Source organism: Vicia villosa, linkage group LG2, assembly GCF_029867415.1.
Source record: "Vicia villosa cultivar HV-30 ecotype Madison, WI linkage group LG2, Vvil1.0, whole genome shotgun sequence".
NCBI classification, from domain to species: Eukaryota; Viridiplantae; Streptophyta; class Magnoliopsida; order Fabales; family Fabaceae; genus Vicia; species Vicia villosa.
The window spans coordinates 113,547,113-113,562,897 of NC_081181.1; the positions used below are offsets into that span (position 1 = coordinate 113,547,113).

Consider the following 15,785-nt stretch of genomic DNA (forward strand, 5'->3'; position numbering starts at 1 on the left):
CAGGGAAGACTTGATAAATTGGTGGAAACAATTTTAACTTTGGGCGGTGTTCACCTACAACTCTCTCGAGAACCTGTTAGTGCATTTCAAGCTCATGTTGAAGATACACAGAATCTCTTTTCTGATTTTGAAATGAGTGATGTTAAAGAAAGTAAATTACAAATTTCTTCTTTACTTAAAAGCTTCCATTGCAGCATCACTCAACTTAGAATTTTCTGGTGTGAGGTGCATAGTGTTGTTAATGTCAACAACCAGAGATCTTTCCCTACTTGGAATTCAATTAATGAGTTTGATCCAAAACATTTTAGTGTGGAATGGAGGCAGAAATTTGAGACATTGATCAGCTTGGAAAAATACTTGCAGTGGCGAATACTTGAAGTTTGGAATAATAAAGTTCTCATTCCTTCTCATAATTTACTTTCTGCATGTGAGACTATGGGATCTGCTACTACTATTTGCACTGATAAAACAGGTACACTCACTTTGAATCTGATGAAGGTGATAAAATTTTGGCTTGGTATAGAACCATTGGAAGAGGGTATATATTTCAATGTTAATCCATTTGTTCTTCAATTGATCAAAGAAGGAGTTGCTCATAATACAACTGGTGGTGTTAAAGAGAAGTTTGGAAATTTCATAGTTGAACCTCCTGGATTGTTTTGTGGCCGAGGAGAGCATCCCAAGATGGGAAGATTAAAAAAATGCATTCATCCAAGTGCTATTGTAATTAATATTGGAAGTGATGCACCAGTTCCTGAATGTCCTACTACTTGTGAAAGATGGAAGGATATAAGAAATGACAATACAGTTACATGGTTATACTATTGGAGTGACCCAATTAATCCAAAGCTATTCAAGTATGTGTTGCTGGCAGCTATTAGTTCCTTGAAGGGTCATTTCTTGGTTGCATATTTTGGTGCACATCAGTGGGTGCACCTGATGTCAAAATATGAGTTTGCAGCTAAATTAAGACCAATAGAGGAGTTTCTCAGCAAATTTGAAGGCCAATACACTTTCAAAGGTATCAAGGTTGTTGGCTATAGAAACATGGGCTGGAATTCTGTTGTAAGTATGGTTGCATATGTCTACACTAACAGAGTTTTTCTCTTCATACTATGGGATCCAGGGAAGATTTTTACAACCTTGAGGACAAGGTTGATCTTGAAGGGGTGAGTAATGATAGAGAGTAAAATTGTGTTTAGTTTAATTAGAATTATTAATTTAAGGTTTTATATTAGTTGGTATTTTAGTTTAATTGTTATTGAATTGGACTTCCACTAGTATTGGGGTATTTTAGATAATGGCCCATTAGTATTATTATATATGTAGTGTCTTTGACACATTAGGGGAAATCAATGAAAATCAAAGTTATCTTTTAATTCTATTTTTCTTAGTTTGTTTACTTGTCTTTCTCTTTTTATTGTTGAACCCTAAATTGATAGTCTTGGTAGGATTAACTTCCTATCATTAAGGTAGGTTTTTTGCTTATTGTAAATGAATAGTTACACTTTCAAATTGGATAGAGGTGCAAATGATTTTTGCTTATTTTCAAACACATACCATTTGCATGATAAATTGATAAAGTGACATTTATTTTGAAAATATACTGAATAGTCTATTAGTATTAATTGTTAATTTTTAAGCACATAAAAGAAATAAGATTAAGGTACATACGTTTTTTGCTTATTGTAAATGAATAGCTACACTTTGAAATTGGATAGAGGTGCACATGATTTTTGCTTATTTTCAAACACATACCATTTGCATGATAACATTGATAAAGTGACATTTATTTTGAAAATATACTGAATAGTCTATTTTACTATTAATTGTTAGTTTTTAAGCACATAAAAGAAATAAAAGAATTAAATTTAAAATTAATAGAGTTTTAAAATATGAAAGTTCGATTTTCATAAGAGTTATTTTGTTCATATTTTCACACGTCACGTGTTATTTTGGTTTCACTCTTTATTTACCCAATAATTTTAATAAAATCTTAAAATTGTATTTTATTCCTATTTTTAAAACATTTTTTAATATATGCCTTTTTCTTTTCTTATATTTTTTTACTAAAAATACCTTATAAATTAAATTTATCTATAACACTTCTTCTAAGGTACATTTTAATTTCATATTTTTCTCATTTTGAATTATATTTATGTTCTCAAAATTGAATTTGAAATAAGAAATTAAAATTTAAAATAATATGACTTTATATTATTCATGTAATATATGAGTGAGCGCATGAGTAATCAGGCCAAAATCAGTGTGAACACACGGGTTATACACAAACGTGTGAACACACGGTTAACCAACCCAAAATTTGTGTGAACTCACGAGTAACACACCAGTACCGTGTAATGCACGGGTAATCAGTCCAAAATATGTGTGAACGCCGTGTTACACACCAGTAACGTGTGAACGCATGGGTAACCAGGCCAAAAATGTTTTGTTCTTTAATTACTTATATGTATCTATTTTTTAAATTATTTTTAATTTAATATACAATACTTTTTAACATTATATATGATTAATTTCATATTATTGATGTTTTTCTTTTTTAAATCATTGTCTTTCAACAACGATTTAGTTTTGTTTTTCAACATTAAAATATATATGTTTTTAATTTCTTATGTAATATATTTCGATTTAAAATTAAATATGAAATTTATCCAGTCCAACTCATACCAGTACCCGTGCGGAAGTACGGGTATCCCACTAGTTAACTTAATTATTTTAAAACATGATAAACAGACATCTAAAATTCTTATCTTTGCATTTCAATTTTGTTATCTTTCTTCTGCCTCTTCTTCTTTGTCTTTTGATCTGCAGTCATGGCATTATAAAGATTTCATTTTGTTTCAAATTTAAAGATGACCTCCTATTATATTATCAATGCATAATTATTAAACTTTAATTAATAAGAGTATTTTAATAAATAATATTAATTTTATTATTAAAATTAAATATTTAATAATTTTTTTAAAATGAAGTCGTTCAAATATGATATTTTTTATGAAACAGATGGAGTATAATATATGCATTTAACCTTTTTTTTATTTTTTAAAATAAAAAATCATCTAATTTGACATGTGTTCAGCGTATGTTTGATTTGTAAAATAATAAGTACTTGATAGAATAGTACATGAAAGTACATAACAATATAAAATAATTTTTCTACTATACCATTTTTTTTTTTTTTGATATCAAGCATCATATAGATTAATTAAGAAGCCCCAGTGGCCAAAGATACATCCAAAGTCTCAACAGAAGGCAAAGAATCGACCCAAGTTCTGTTTCCTAAAACCCTACCAGCTCTAACTAAGAGGTGGGCATCAGAATTGGAAATTCTATTTAAGTACAAAACAGATGCACCCTTAAGCCTACTAAGAAGGGGCCTGCAATCAACAGCAATGGGATCTAGGTCTGCATCAAAGGCAGTACCATTTATACAGTCCACAACACATAAAGCATCAGAGAAAAATAAAGCAGATTCAATATGAAGATCTAAAGCCAAATTAATAGCCCATTGAATACCAAGGAGTTCCGCAGTGGCCGGATTGGCGAAACTCGAAATTCTCTTGCACGCCGCTATAGCAATGTTCCCAGAAGGATCTTTGATGACACACCCCAATGCGAGAATTCCATTTTCAAAACAGCCGGCATCCGATTGAACACTCCAGAAGCCTTTTGGAATGAGGCTTATGTTGTTTTTCGCTGCGTGAATCTGCCCAATCGAGCTTGAAACATTGAAGTCAGCAACAGCTTCCTCAATTTCCTGCGCTATGACTTGCGGCCTCGGACTCTTGTGGTTAAAGACAACATCATTCCTAGCACACCAGATTTTCCACAGACCAAAACCCACAGTTTGGACTAGCTTTTTCTCTTTTGATTTTAAAACATTCAACAGCCAAGCATTAACCTCACCAGCATCCGGCAATCGAAATCCCAGCGGAGGGGAAAAGAAAACCCTTTTTGAAAATTCACAATGAAAAACAATATGCCCAGCAGACTCAGGGAAACTATGACAGAGGGGGCAGAGAGTGTCGAGACGAATACCTTTCTTTTCCAAATTACTCTTGGTCGGAAGAACATTATTAAGCAGCCTCCAAATAAAAGATTTTGTTTTTTCCAGCAGTGGAGCTTTCCATAGATATTTCCAAACCTCACCGTCTTGTGAAAAGGAAGATTCAGCCTTAGGGTGGTGCTGCAATCTTTTTGCAAGGTGATAGCTGGATTTTACAGAGTACTCTCCATCCCTTGCATAATGCCAGATACGTTTGTCAACCGGGGCTCTAATGGAGATAGGAATGCTTGCTATGTGATCCACTTCACTTGAGGCAAAAGTATCTTTGAGGGTGTCTAGATTCCACTTTGCAAGATCAGCATCAATGAGGCTAGACACCTTCGTATGAGGCTCCAGGGAATCTTTCGTCGTGAACGGCTTGAAACCCGGGATAGAGGGAATCCAATTATCGCCTACAATGTTAACACTCTCACCATTTCCTATGCGCCATCTCGTCCCACTGAGAACCAAGTCTTTAACGCTGATGATGCTGCGCCAAGCATAGCTTGGTTTGAAACCAATACCTGCTTCAGCTATGCTACACCTAGGGTAGTATTTCCCTTTAAAGAACCTAGCAAAAAGGGAGCCATCATTTTGTAACAATCTCCAGAATTGCTTACCAAGAAGGCTACTGTTGAAATCATTGATGCCCCTAAATCCCATTCCTCCATTTCCTTTTGATTTGGATAGTCTCTCCCAACTCATCCAGTGGATTTTCCTTCCCTCGTCATTAGATCCCCACCAAAACCTTGACAGCATCGATTCAATTTCCTTACAGCAATTGTCCGGGAGACGGTAGCAACTCATTATGTAGGTTGGAATAGCTTGAGCCACAGCCTTTATGAGTACTTCTTTCCCAGCCCTCGAGAGGAATTTTTCTTTCCATCCCTTGATTTTCTTCCAGACCCGCTCGATAACCAAGGAGAAGACTTCTTTTTTTGATCTACCAAAAACCACAGGGAGCCCGAGATATTTAGTGTGACTTGGAACAGCTTTGAAACCCAACTTGTTACGGATTGTTTCCTTCATGTTTGTAGGCAGGTTGTTGCTGAAAGACACCTCGGATTTTTCAAAATTAACCACTTGGCCAGAAGCACTCTGATACTTGTCCAGAATTTCCAGAATTTTTGCAGCTTCATCTTCATTTGCACGAGCAAAAATGAGACTGTCATCAGCGAAAAACAGGTGAGATATAATAGGAGATTTCCTAGCAACCTTTATACCATGAATTTCCTTCGATGCAGCGGCGTTCCTTAGCATACCTGACAAAAAATCAGCACAAATAATAAACAGGTAAGGGGAAAGAGGATCGCCTTGGCGAAGCCCTCTTTCCGGATGGAAAGACTTTGACGGTTTACCGTTTATGAGGACGCTATAGGAGACTGTGGTCATGCATCTCTTGATGAGGCTGACCAAGTTAGGAGGGAAACCCAATGCATTAAGAGCGCTAACCACAAAGTCCCACTCAATCCGGTCGTACGCCTTTGACATATCAAGCTTTAGAGCCATGTTCCCTTTCTTGCCTTTCTTTTTATTTTTTAGCCAGTGGAAACAATCCATAGCAATAAGAGCATTATCCGTAATTAATCTACCTCGGACGAAGGCGCTTTGTTCTTCACTGATAATTGAAGGAAGAATTGGTTTAATTCTGTTTGCTATTGCCTTTGTGACAGCTTTCATAATTACGTTGCAAAGGCTGATAGGTCTGAATTCGTGAGGGGAGCGTAGATTTTTTAGCTTGGGAATTAAAGCAATGAAGGTTGCATTTATATCCGCGGGGTCTCGCTGATTGTTAAGGATATCCAAAGCAACAGCAGTGACATCACTTCCCACAGTATTCCAGTATTTTTGGAAAAAGAGAGCTGGCAGCCCATCAGGGCCTGGGGATTTTGTGGGGTGCATCTGAAATATAGCTTCCTTAACTTCAGAGTCGGAGAAAGGTGAGGCACAAACAGAATAGAATTCCTCAGAAATCGTTGCATTAACAGAACTGCAAACCTCATCAATACCAGTGGGGTTAGAGGATTTGAAGATCTCGAGAAAATAATCAATAAAGATGCACTCACAGTGTCGAGAACCTGAAACCCAATTTCCATTCTTGTCTTTGATCCTCTTGATAGCATTTGTTTTCCTTCTTTGATTCGCTTTGCTATGAAAGAATTTTGTGTTGCGGTCTCCGTCCTTCAACCACATAGCTCTACTTCTTTGCCTCCAAATTGTCTCCTCGATGCTCAATAACTTTCCTCTTTGTTTCTCAAGGTTTTTGAAATTTTGAATCTCCATCTGGTCTGCTCCCCATCTCCTTTCCTCCTTTAAAAGGGACTCCAGCCTTCTTATCTCTTTTGCCACACTCCCAGACCTGTATTCCTTGAACAGGGTGGCTAATTCCTGCAAACCTTTTGTCTTGTGAGCAAAGTTTTCTTCTCCACGCCTCCAAATCTGTTTGACCAGGTCCTCACAGCGAGGGTCCCTGGACCAAACCTCTTCGAAACGGAATAAATAGAATTTCTCTTCTCTTTCTTGTTCATTTTCAATTAACACGCGAAGAGCTGCATGATCCGAACCATGGCGAGGAAGATGAGTCACTTTCGTGTTTGGGAATTTTTCCTTGAAAAGCTTCGTTACAAAACTTCTATCGAGTCTGCATTGGATGTTATCTGCCCCATGTCTTCCGTTAGACCAAGTGAAAGGATACCCCTGAAAACCAACATCCAGTAGACCACTTTGATCAATTGCGTTCCTGCCCCAAGAGAATTGAGATAGAGTTCTGCGATTTCCCCCCACCTTCTCACTGTCGAGGAGAGTGTCATTAAAATCACCGAACATAATCAGCAAATCTCCCAGATCGTTGCACACCTCCTGCACCAACTGCCAAGTGTGCCTTTTCAGATGTTCTTCCGGGAAACCGTATATACCCACCAAAGCCCATGGATTGTCTTCGTCTCCTTCACAGCAATAACCCCCAATATGATTTGGAGATTGTGAAACTATCTGAATATGGAGCTCCTCGACCCACAGCAAACATAAACCACCAGCTCTACCCCTCCCCGAACCTCTACAGTCAATGGAGAAAATATTTTTGAAACCAGCTATTGATCCAATCCTTTGCATCTCATCACTCTTCAATCTAGTTTCCATAAGGAAGACTAGATGGGGTTTTTCAAGACGAATGAGCCTCGTTAAGGCCCGAACTGCACGAGGGTGCCCCAAACCCCTGCAGTTCCAACTGATGGCCTTCATTGGGATAGGCGGTGTTGGTTCTCCAACACCACCTCTGGTAGCTGTGCATTTGGAATTTCTTCATTTGAGACCTGTTTCCTTTTCTTCTCCCCACTTCCGCAATCTTCAAGAGTCCCTTCCGTTACCATCACGTCTATCAATTGTCTTTTGCTGTGGTCTAGTGTGATCTTCTTACACTGAGTATCGGGGACCTTCTTGACACCTTTTTTCCTGATCCACTTCTTCCTCGAGTTCTGAGAATGTTTTGATCCCGCCTCTTCTTCAGTTTCTTTAATCGTGAGAGCTACCGCTCCAAAAGATTCTGCTACTTTTTCAATCTCCAGAGTCTTTTGTTTATTTATTTCTAGAATCTTGCTTCCCTCTGCCTCCTTCGGATCATTCCTTGAAATCTTAGCTTGTTGCACCTCAGGTTCTTCTCCCTCTCCTTGTAATTTTTCCTCGCATCTGCTTTGACCAGAAGATACATTAAATAAGCTTTTACTGCAGGTGCCTGAACTTGAGTCACGTTTCTTCTGCTCCTCTCCCATCTTTGGAAGTGGTGAAGCTCGAAGCCACTGAGTCACGTTTCTTCTACTATACCATATTTGATAGTTGAGGTATTGGACAATTTTTTTAATCTATTTTATTTGATTATATTGAACACAATTATATAATTTTTTATATAATATTCTTTATAGATATATAAAAGATGATATTTTGATAGTTTTTGATAATTTATATTTGAGACAAAAAGTTGTCTCATGGTTTGCTGAAGGACAAAAATTCATGTTTTTGTCCAGTCCCCTAACACATATTTTGTTCAATTCTCTGGTTAATTTCCACAACAAACAAGTTATAAGAAAAACTGTTTTGTCCAATATCTCTCAATTTTTAGCGAATCAAACGCACATTTTAATAATATCATCCACATTCACGACCGTCTCTAATATTATCTAGTGTAAGGGTGTTCGTGGTTCATGAACTGAACTGAACCAAACCTTATTAGTGGTTCAGTTCAGTTATTAAAAACCACTTTAACAAAAAGTGATTAATCTGTTAATCCAATTACAATTTGGTTTAGAACCGGTTTATAGTTTTAAACCAATTTAATTTATTTTAACCAGTTTAAAACCAGTTTTTAAAAGAACTGGATTATTTTTTAACCAAATTTCAAATTGGTTTTCCTATATATTATAAAACCAGTTTTTGTGGTTTTTTTAATAAAATTAAATTTAAATCTAGGTTTTTAAAAAAATTTGATTCAAATCTGATTTTATTTTAAAAAAATTGGTTTATATACCAGTTTTTTTTAAAACTTTTTTGGTTTAATAGCAATTTAAAAAAAAACATTGATTTGCTTAATAATTTTTTAAAAAAAAATAATTAAGTGATTAAAAACTGAATTTGTTTTTAAAATGTTATTTCATTAACATCAATTATTTATAAAAAACAAACTTACTTTAATGTCTTTGTATATCAAATTGGACATGCTATAGTTGAATTTAAAATAATCCATATATATCACTTAATACTCCAAAAAATGAGAAGGTTTACATACACTACACTACAAAAAAAAAAACTTATACTATCTTATCTCACAAACAATACAAGACAAAACTGAAAAATTGTCCATAATTTAAGATTAAAACATGAAGGAATGTGTGGAGGAAGTAGTTAGAACAGATTTGATACAAAATTCATAGACTTCATCCCCTCAAAATTCATAGATTTGAGCACCCTATTTTGTAATAAAAAGAAACCACAAGAGTCTTATATTTTCTAGCTACTTACTATCTGAATTATGAATTATAATAACGACCAATCCCTGCAGCATGCTAAATCAAGGCTTTCAATTACAGCCAGGGGAAAAAATCTCAGGGCTTCCTGCAAGAATTAATTTCTCCAGTAATAGACATATGGAATTGCTCTGGTCACGACACAGAGAAGCCTTAGTCAAACTTGATATTCCGGTAGATCCTCCTCACGAACAAATTCACATTTGAAGAACGGGTCAACAATTATTGTTATAAGGTATTTAACAAGTGATTAAGGAATACTATGTCCCTTCTGCAGAGTGGTTACACGATTTCAACAAAGAATAAAATTAAACTGAAAACTTGCCACACAGAACTCCCAGTCCAAGACAAAACATCATAGTATATGACAATCTAAAATTGAGGGAGTGAGCAATTGAAACTAGGATCTGCATTAGGGAAAGGTGCATGATGAAAGATAGAACTTAACAACAAACCTTCTTTGTTTGTGTAGCTGAAAACAAAGTTGTATGTCTTTTATGTTAAAAACAAGAAGCAGATAATTAGACATGCTCATAAAAATTAGGTAAACTCAAAGTTTAGATATTAGAAACCTAATTTAATATACATTCAGGAAAACATGGAGAGGGATATAGCAACTAAATATCAACATAAAAACATTAACATATTAACAAGTTGACCACAACTTAAGTTAACTGTCTCCTCCAATAAAACTATTCCATAAAACTATCTCCTCCAATATTAAATTAACTGACAGAACAAAGTAGTTAATCATCGCAGTTAAGCAGAATGTAGCCAACAACAAAAACACTAGCAAAATAAACTACTACTTTGGAATTGAAAAACTTATAATACTTGACATGTATTGGTAAAAAAAAAATACTTTGTACGGGCAATTATCACTCAAAAAGTTATATACTAATTAATTTTCCAATGTACTTCTCTCTCTATTATTACTTATTGGAGGTTGTTGAAAGAAAAAAAAGTCCATTGCTAGTTGTAGTTCTTAGCATTTAATAAAAAGTATAATGAGATTGAAAGGTGATACTATTGTTATACCAGAAAATAAAAGTGATGAAATAGAGCAAGTGATTGAAAGATAAGCATTCTTACCAAGACTAATAATTTTTAATATGTATCAATAATCAACAAAAGACACAAAAGCTAAGCAACTTCCAGCATCCGACGTAGAATGTAGTTCTGCAAAGAAAGAAAAAAATTAATACGTATCAATAAAGTAATAAGACACTACTTTTTACATTTTTTGACACCTTACCATCCTCAATTCGATAAATATCATCGAGATCCTCAATCCTAAGAAAAGATGAAACTACTCCTTTGAGTCAATCTTCAGTACAAATAAGTGTTTCGACACTAGCCGCTGTTAAAGAACTACGATATGCGTCAAGGACCCTTCCTCCGTTACTAAAATCAGATTCAGAGGCTACACTGCATATCAGTATGGCTAAAACCTCTCTTGCAATGCTTGCAAGTATTGGATATCTGCATGAATTCACCTTCCACCACTCTAGCACATCAAAATTTAGTGGGTGGTTTTCTACTTCTTCTTGAATATATTTATGTAATTCTATCTCTGATGTGCTGCACTCATCAGACCGGTAGATCATTAACTGCATTAAAACCACTTGATAGATTGACTGAACTACCTAGCCGAGACACCGCACTACCAGAGTATTCTTCCAAAATAGACTTCAAATGTGAATCCAATTTGGTTTTCAATACCACAAGCTTCATTTTACATCGAGGGTCTAGTACCATTGCAATCAACAACATGTTAAGGAGGTCAGGTTTTCCCCAATATTTATTGTACTTTGCCTTCATCTTTATAGCCATTGATCTTATCTTTTCATCTTCTGAATTACACATATTCAGAAAAGCTTGAATCCCTTGTCGTTGCGAAATCCAAAATGCACTCAAATCAGAAACTGAATCCTAAATCATAAACAGAAATCGAACCTGAAGGTTATCGATTCGAAAATCATAAACGAAAATCGAACATGAATGATAAATTGAAAGTGAGTGAAAATGAAATCTAGTGAAAATTGAAATCAGTTGAAATCGAAATCCAACGAAAATGAATAACGTGAAGGTGAAATTGAAAATCGAACCTGAAGGTGAAATTGAAATTGAAGCTTAGTGTGAGTTAGAGTGAAACTTGAGATTTTAGGGTCTCCATTTCACATTTTGGGGGAAGAAGAACGTGTAAAAAAATTGAAAAAGTTATTGTAATTAAAATATTTATTAGATTTGTTAAAGAGAAAATTGGTGTTGCACTGACAGTGTAAAAAAGTTTTACACTGTCAACCAATCACGACCATGAATCAGGATAAATCAGACTGTAAATTTAAAAAAAAATTATATGACATGGCAAAACGATTTGACTCTATTGGATGATAGTGTAAAAAAAATTTACACTGTCAGTGCACTACCTTTAACCTCTTTGTTAAATTTGTTGAATTTGTTAAATAATAGTAATTACATTTGAGAAAAAAGGAAATGCACCTGTCAACCAATAAGAGGCATGCATCACAATAAATCCCAATTTTATTTTTAAAATACTGGAATGACAGGGTAAATGTAAGAGTTTTTATTGATTGTATGTGTAAAATTGTTTTACACTGACAATGTACTATTTTTAAACTCATTACATTTTTTATAAAATTGTGGAAACAGTTTATAACAGATTAAATTGGTTTTTAAATTCAATTAGATTAATTGAATTGATTAAAATAAACAATTCAATTTATTAACCATTTAAATGGTTTAAATTTTTTATGATTCAATTCAATTCAGATAAGATATAGTTCAGTTAACTAAATTTTTAAAACCCCGATCGTGTGGTTTGAAAGTGTCTTTCTACTCATAATATAATCAATGTACCCATTTCAATACGTTGGTTCATATAAAATAAAATCCCATACGCTGGTTAATTAATTGGTTAATTAATTGGGGTGACTTTCAAACAGAAATCCAAACCTTTTCACCCTATTTGAATTTTAGTTAATTCAATCAAATGTAGCTCTCATTTCCTCATCATACAGGGTCATTCAAATAAAATTCAACAGCAAGAAAACTGGGGATGAATGCACCATTAATTTCACAATTGACTCAAAGTTGGTACATTTAAGTTAATAGACCTGTACAGAAAATTAATTAAGGCCGTCTATAGTGTCCACTCTAGCTTCATTTTATACAATAAGTATTTCATGGACAAGACTTACCCTTCAGTATATTATGATTTATAAATTTTGTACTATTTTTATTGTTATTTGAAGTACCATGATTTAAAACTCCCAAAGCATTGGGTGTGGGTGGCAGCTCAACCACTAACCACTGCTATCAGAATTTACTAACTAACTACAACGTTTGGCTTTTAGAATTGGGTAACTTTTGTTAGAAGGTTTGATTTAAGAAAGCTTCAGAATTTACTTTGACAAAATAGGCCTTTGACGCAGTTTGGTTTTGACATTTGTACTAGTGGTATTGATTACTCAAGGAAATTGAAAATGTCCAACAGCATGCAAGAGATTCAGAAGGTTCTCTCAACCTACTCACAAAACTCGTTTAGAATCAATCCTTTGGGGAATAATTTGAAACTCGATACACTTTTCTTAATCATGAAACTAATTATGTATTTTTTATGAAAATTTCTTTGGCCACCTCCCTATGGGGGTCACCCCCAGCGAAAATCCCAAAATACCCCTGCTTCGGAAATGAACTTCCGAAGCGTTTTTTTTTAAAAAAATTTCCTTAATTCGGAAGTGCATCTCCGAAAACACCTCATGAGGGGTGTCTGCGGAGATGAACTTCCGAAAACACCTTTGTTCAGATTTTGGGGGGTTTCGGAAGTTCATTTCCGAATTATGCAGAAACTGTGTTTTTTTTTTATGTTTTATCTAAAACAGTCTCGCATTTTAATTAAACGTAAACGCCAAATAAAATAAGCAATAGATAAACTGAAAATACTAATATGATAAATAAACAAAAAAAAATACTAATCCGATGAAAATAATATATACAAACCGAAAAAAATAAAAATAGTGTGCTAAAGATACAATCCGATAACAAAAAATATATAAACCCGACCACTACTGGGTGTGCCTAAACCTCTCGCCCTGAGACCTCCTCTGCCGCGTGTATGTCGCCGCACGGCCCGCATCAGTGACGATCATCTCCATCACGGCGACTGCCTCTGGACCGCCCCGCTCCACGATACCTCGATCCAACGCGTCCTGCCCAATCATCGATATCCGCTGGCAGATCGGCATGAGAGCTGCACTCGGGTCACAGTGTCGGGAGCAGCCTCAAAGGGTAACCTGGGTATCCGCTGCACGAATCCGAACTGACGCATGCACCGCTCAGGGAGATATCGAACCATGATGCCGGTCCCGCAAGCCAACCAGCCAGAATAAAGTTAAATGCCGTCAAAGGGGACAATCTGAGCGTAGTCGATGAACGGCCTCCAGGTGACGTCGTCGTGCAGAGTGCGGTCCAGGTATCCACGGTATGGTCCCACCGCATCGTTCCCCCTCTGGAGATCGTATCTGGCGGCCCTGGGCAAGGCGTCCACGTACGCAGGATCGAGGTGGTAGCCGTGGATGCGGGAGAAGTAGGAGATGATCCAGCTTTGAAACAGAAACAAGATAATGTATTAAAATTAAATACGAAACATATATAAATAAATAAATACGATAATGTATTAAAATAAAACGTACCGTAAGCAGTGTGCAGGATCCGACCAACTGCCTCGTCCTCCAGTTGGAGGCCTCATTCAGCTTCTGGTAGAGATATGCCAGAGTAGCTGACCCCCAGTTCCACTGGTGAACGGTATCCAGGTCCATGAAATAGCGGAGGTAGGTCACGTCGACGTACCTGGCACTCTAGTCCACAAAGCATGCAGCGCCTACCACATGCATGTACCAGCACCGGAGAGCGCAGCCGCGGTGGTACTCCCTGAATAGGTTGTTATCCTCCTGCTCGGCCTCGGCCGCCGCGTCCAGGTGGAACTCAAAATAGAGGCTCAGTGTGTTGAACCGGACATGACACCCAGAAGTCGAGACGCACTCCAGGTGAGCAACCTCGTGCGGCATGCCCAAATAGTGCATCATCCACTCAATGGCCTCGACCCTCTGGATCCTGGAGTGGTCCAACAGCCACCCCCTGATGGGCAGGTGGAGAAGACACTGGACGTCATGCAAGGTGATCGTCAACTCCCCCACCGGCAAGTGGAAAGAAGACGTCTCCTTGTGCCAGCGCTCCACAAATGCCCCCTGCATGCCGGTGCTGATGGTGGTGTACCCGGTCATGCAGAGCCCGCTAAGCCCTGAACCTCGCACATGGTCGTTAAACCACTGAGCTGCTGGTTTAAACAGACCGAAAATCTTCCTGGAGTGGTTCACCATTTTCAATGGCTCTCTCTCCTGTTACAAAAAAACAAATAAGCGAGAAATAAACGGTAAAATTATAAAAAATGGTGACAAATAAACGGCTAAGTTAAAAAAAATACCTCTCCCTCCCAGATCCGCCGAGCGACGTGATCCTGGTAGTGAATCAGCAGGGAAGTGTCAAAAGGCCCTCCCGGATAGCTATCCACCTCCTGCTCCTCCTGCTCCTCCTCCTCCCCGACTGGAGGGTCAACATCCGGTATCACCTCCTCCTCATCCTCATCCTCCTCCTCTCGCTGGCGGAAAGAAGATACCCGAGCCAGCCTACTCCTAGAGCCTGAAGCAGATGAACTCTCCACCAAGTCCTGTGGAACGCGCACACGGCGTCCCCGGCCCCGCCCGCGTGTCGACGCCAGCTGCGCCGCCGCCCGCTCGCGTCTAGCCGACGCAGTCTGGGACTCCCTGCCCTGTCTGATGCGTGCTGGCTGGTTGCCTGACATGTTCCTGTAAACAATCCAAATCGATTAATATGCGAGACAAATGAAAAAACAAAAAAAAATGCACTTCTGATACAGTTCGGAAGTTCATTTCTGAAACTGGGATGGAGGTGTTTTCGGAAATGAACTTCCGAAACACCCCTGCGCAGAGCTTTTCTGCAACCTACAATGGCAGACCCCAAAATCAAAATTCAAACCTATGTATACACATTCTAAACATCCTAAATATCACTATAAACCTAACCTAATACATTTTTTGCTATTTGTAAACACCCTAATATACATTTTAATCATAGATCTTAAAATTAAAATGCTTACCTATTGAATAGATTGGAGGACTTTAGAATGTAATAGAGCAAGTAGATGGAGCCTTTGAGGTAGCTTGGAACTGGTTTGCACAAAAATCTCTTTGGGGTTGAGTTTGAAGAAGATTAGGGTAAATGATTTGGGGGAGGGGGCTGTTTTGCTTAATCTGCAAAACGCGCAGTATTTCGGAAATGAACTTCCGAAAATATGTTTTCGGAAATGCATTTCCGAAATAAGTTAAATTTTTCAAAAAAAAAGTCGCTTTCGGAGATGCATCTCCGAAAACACGTTTTTCTTACATTTCGGAAATGCATTTCCGAAGTCAGGGGTAGTTTGGATTTTTCACCAGAGGTGGACTAGAAGGTAGGGAGGTGGCCAAAGAAATTTTCTTCTTTATAAACATTATAAGCAAATGTTAATATATTTGTTATATTAATATTTTCAAAAAACAATAGTCTAATTTGGAATTTTAAGTGCATTGAAACAATAGTCCTCAATCAAGGCTTAGAGATTAAAG

The 15,785-nt window shown here is 36.9% G+C and overlaps 1 long non-coding RNA gene across 1 annotated transcript; it reads right to left on the reverse strand.

The window, feature by feature from the left end:
* Window positions 1-8,790: 8,790 nt before the first annotated feature.
* On the reverse strand, window positions 8,791-11,282 carry LOC131646636 (uncharacterized). The gene is made up of 3 exons (XR_009297547.1): window positions 11,190-11,282; window positions 10,337-11,013; window positions 8,791-10,260 (listed from the first exon to the last, which is right to left on the reverse strand). It is a non-coding gene; the product is annotated as an uncharacterized LOC131646636 (long non-coding RNA).
* Between the last annotated feature and the right edge of the window lie 4,503 nt (window positions 11,283-15,785).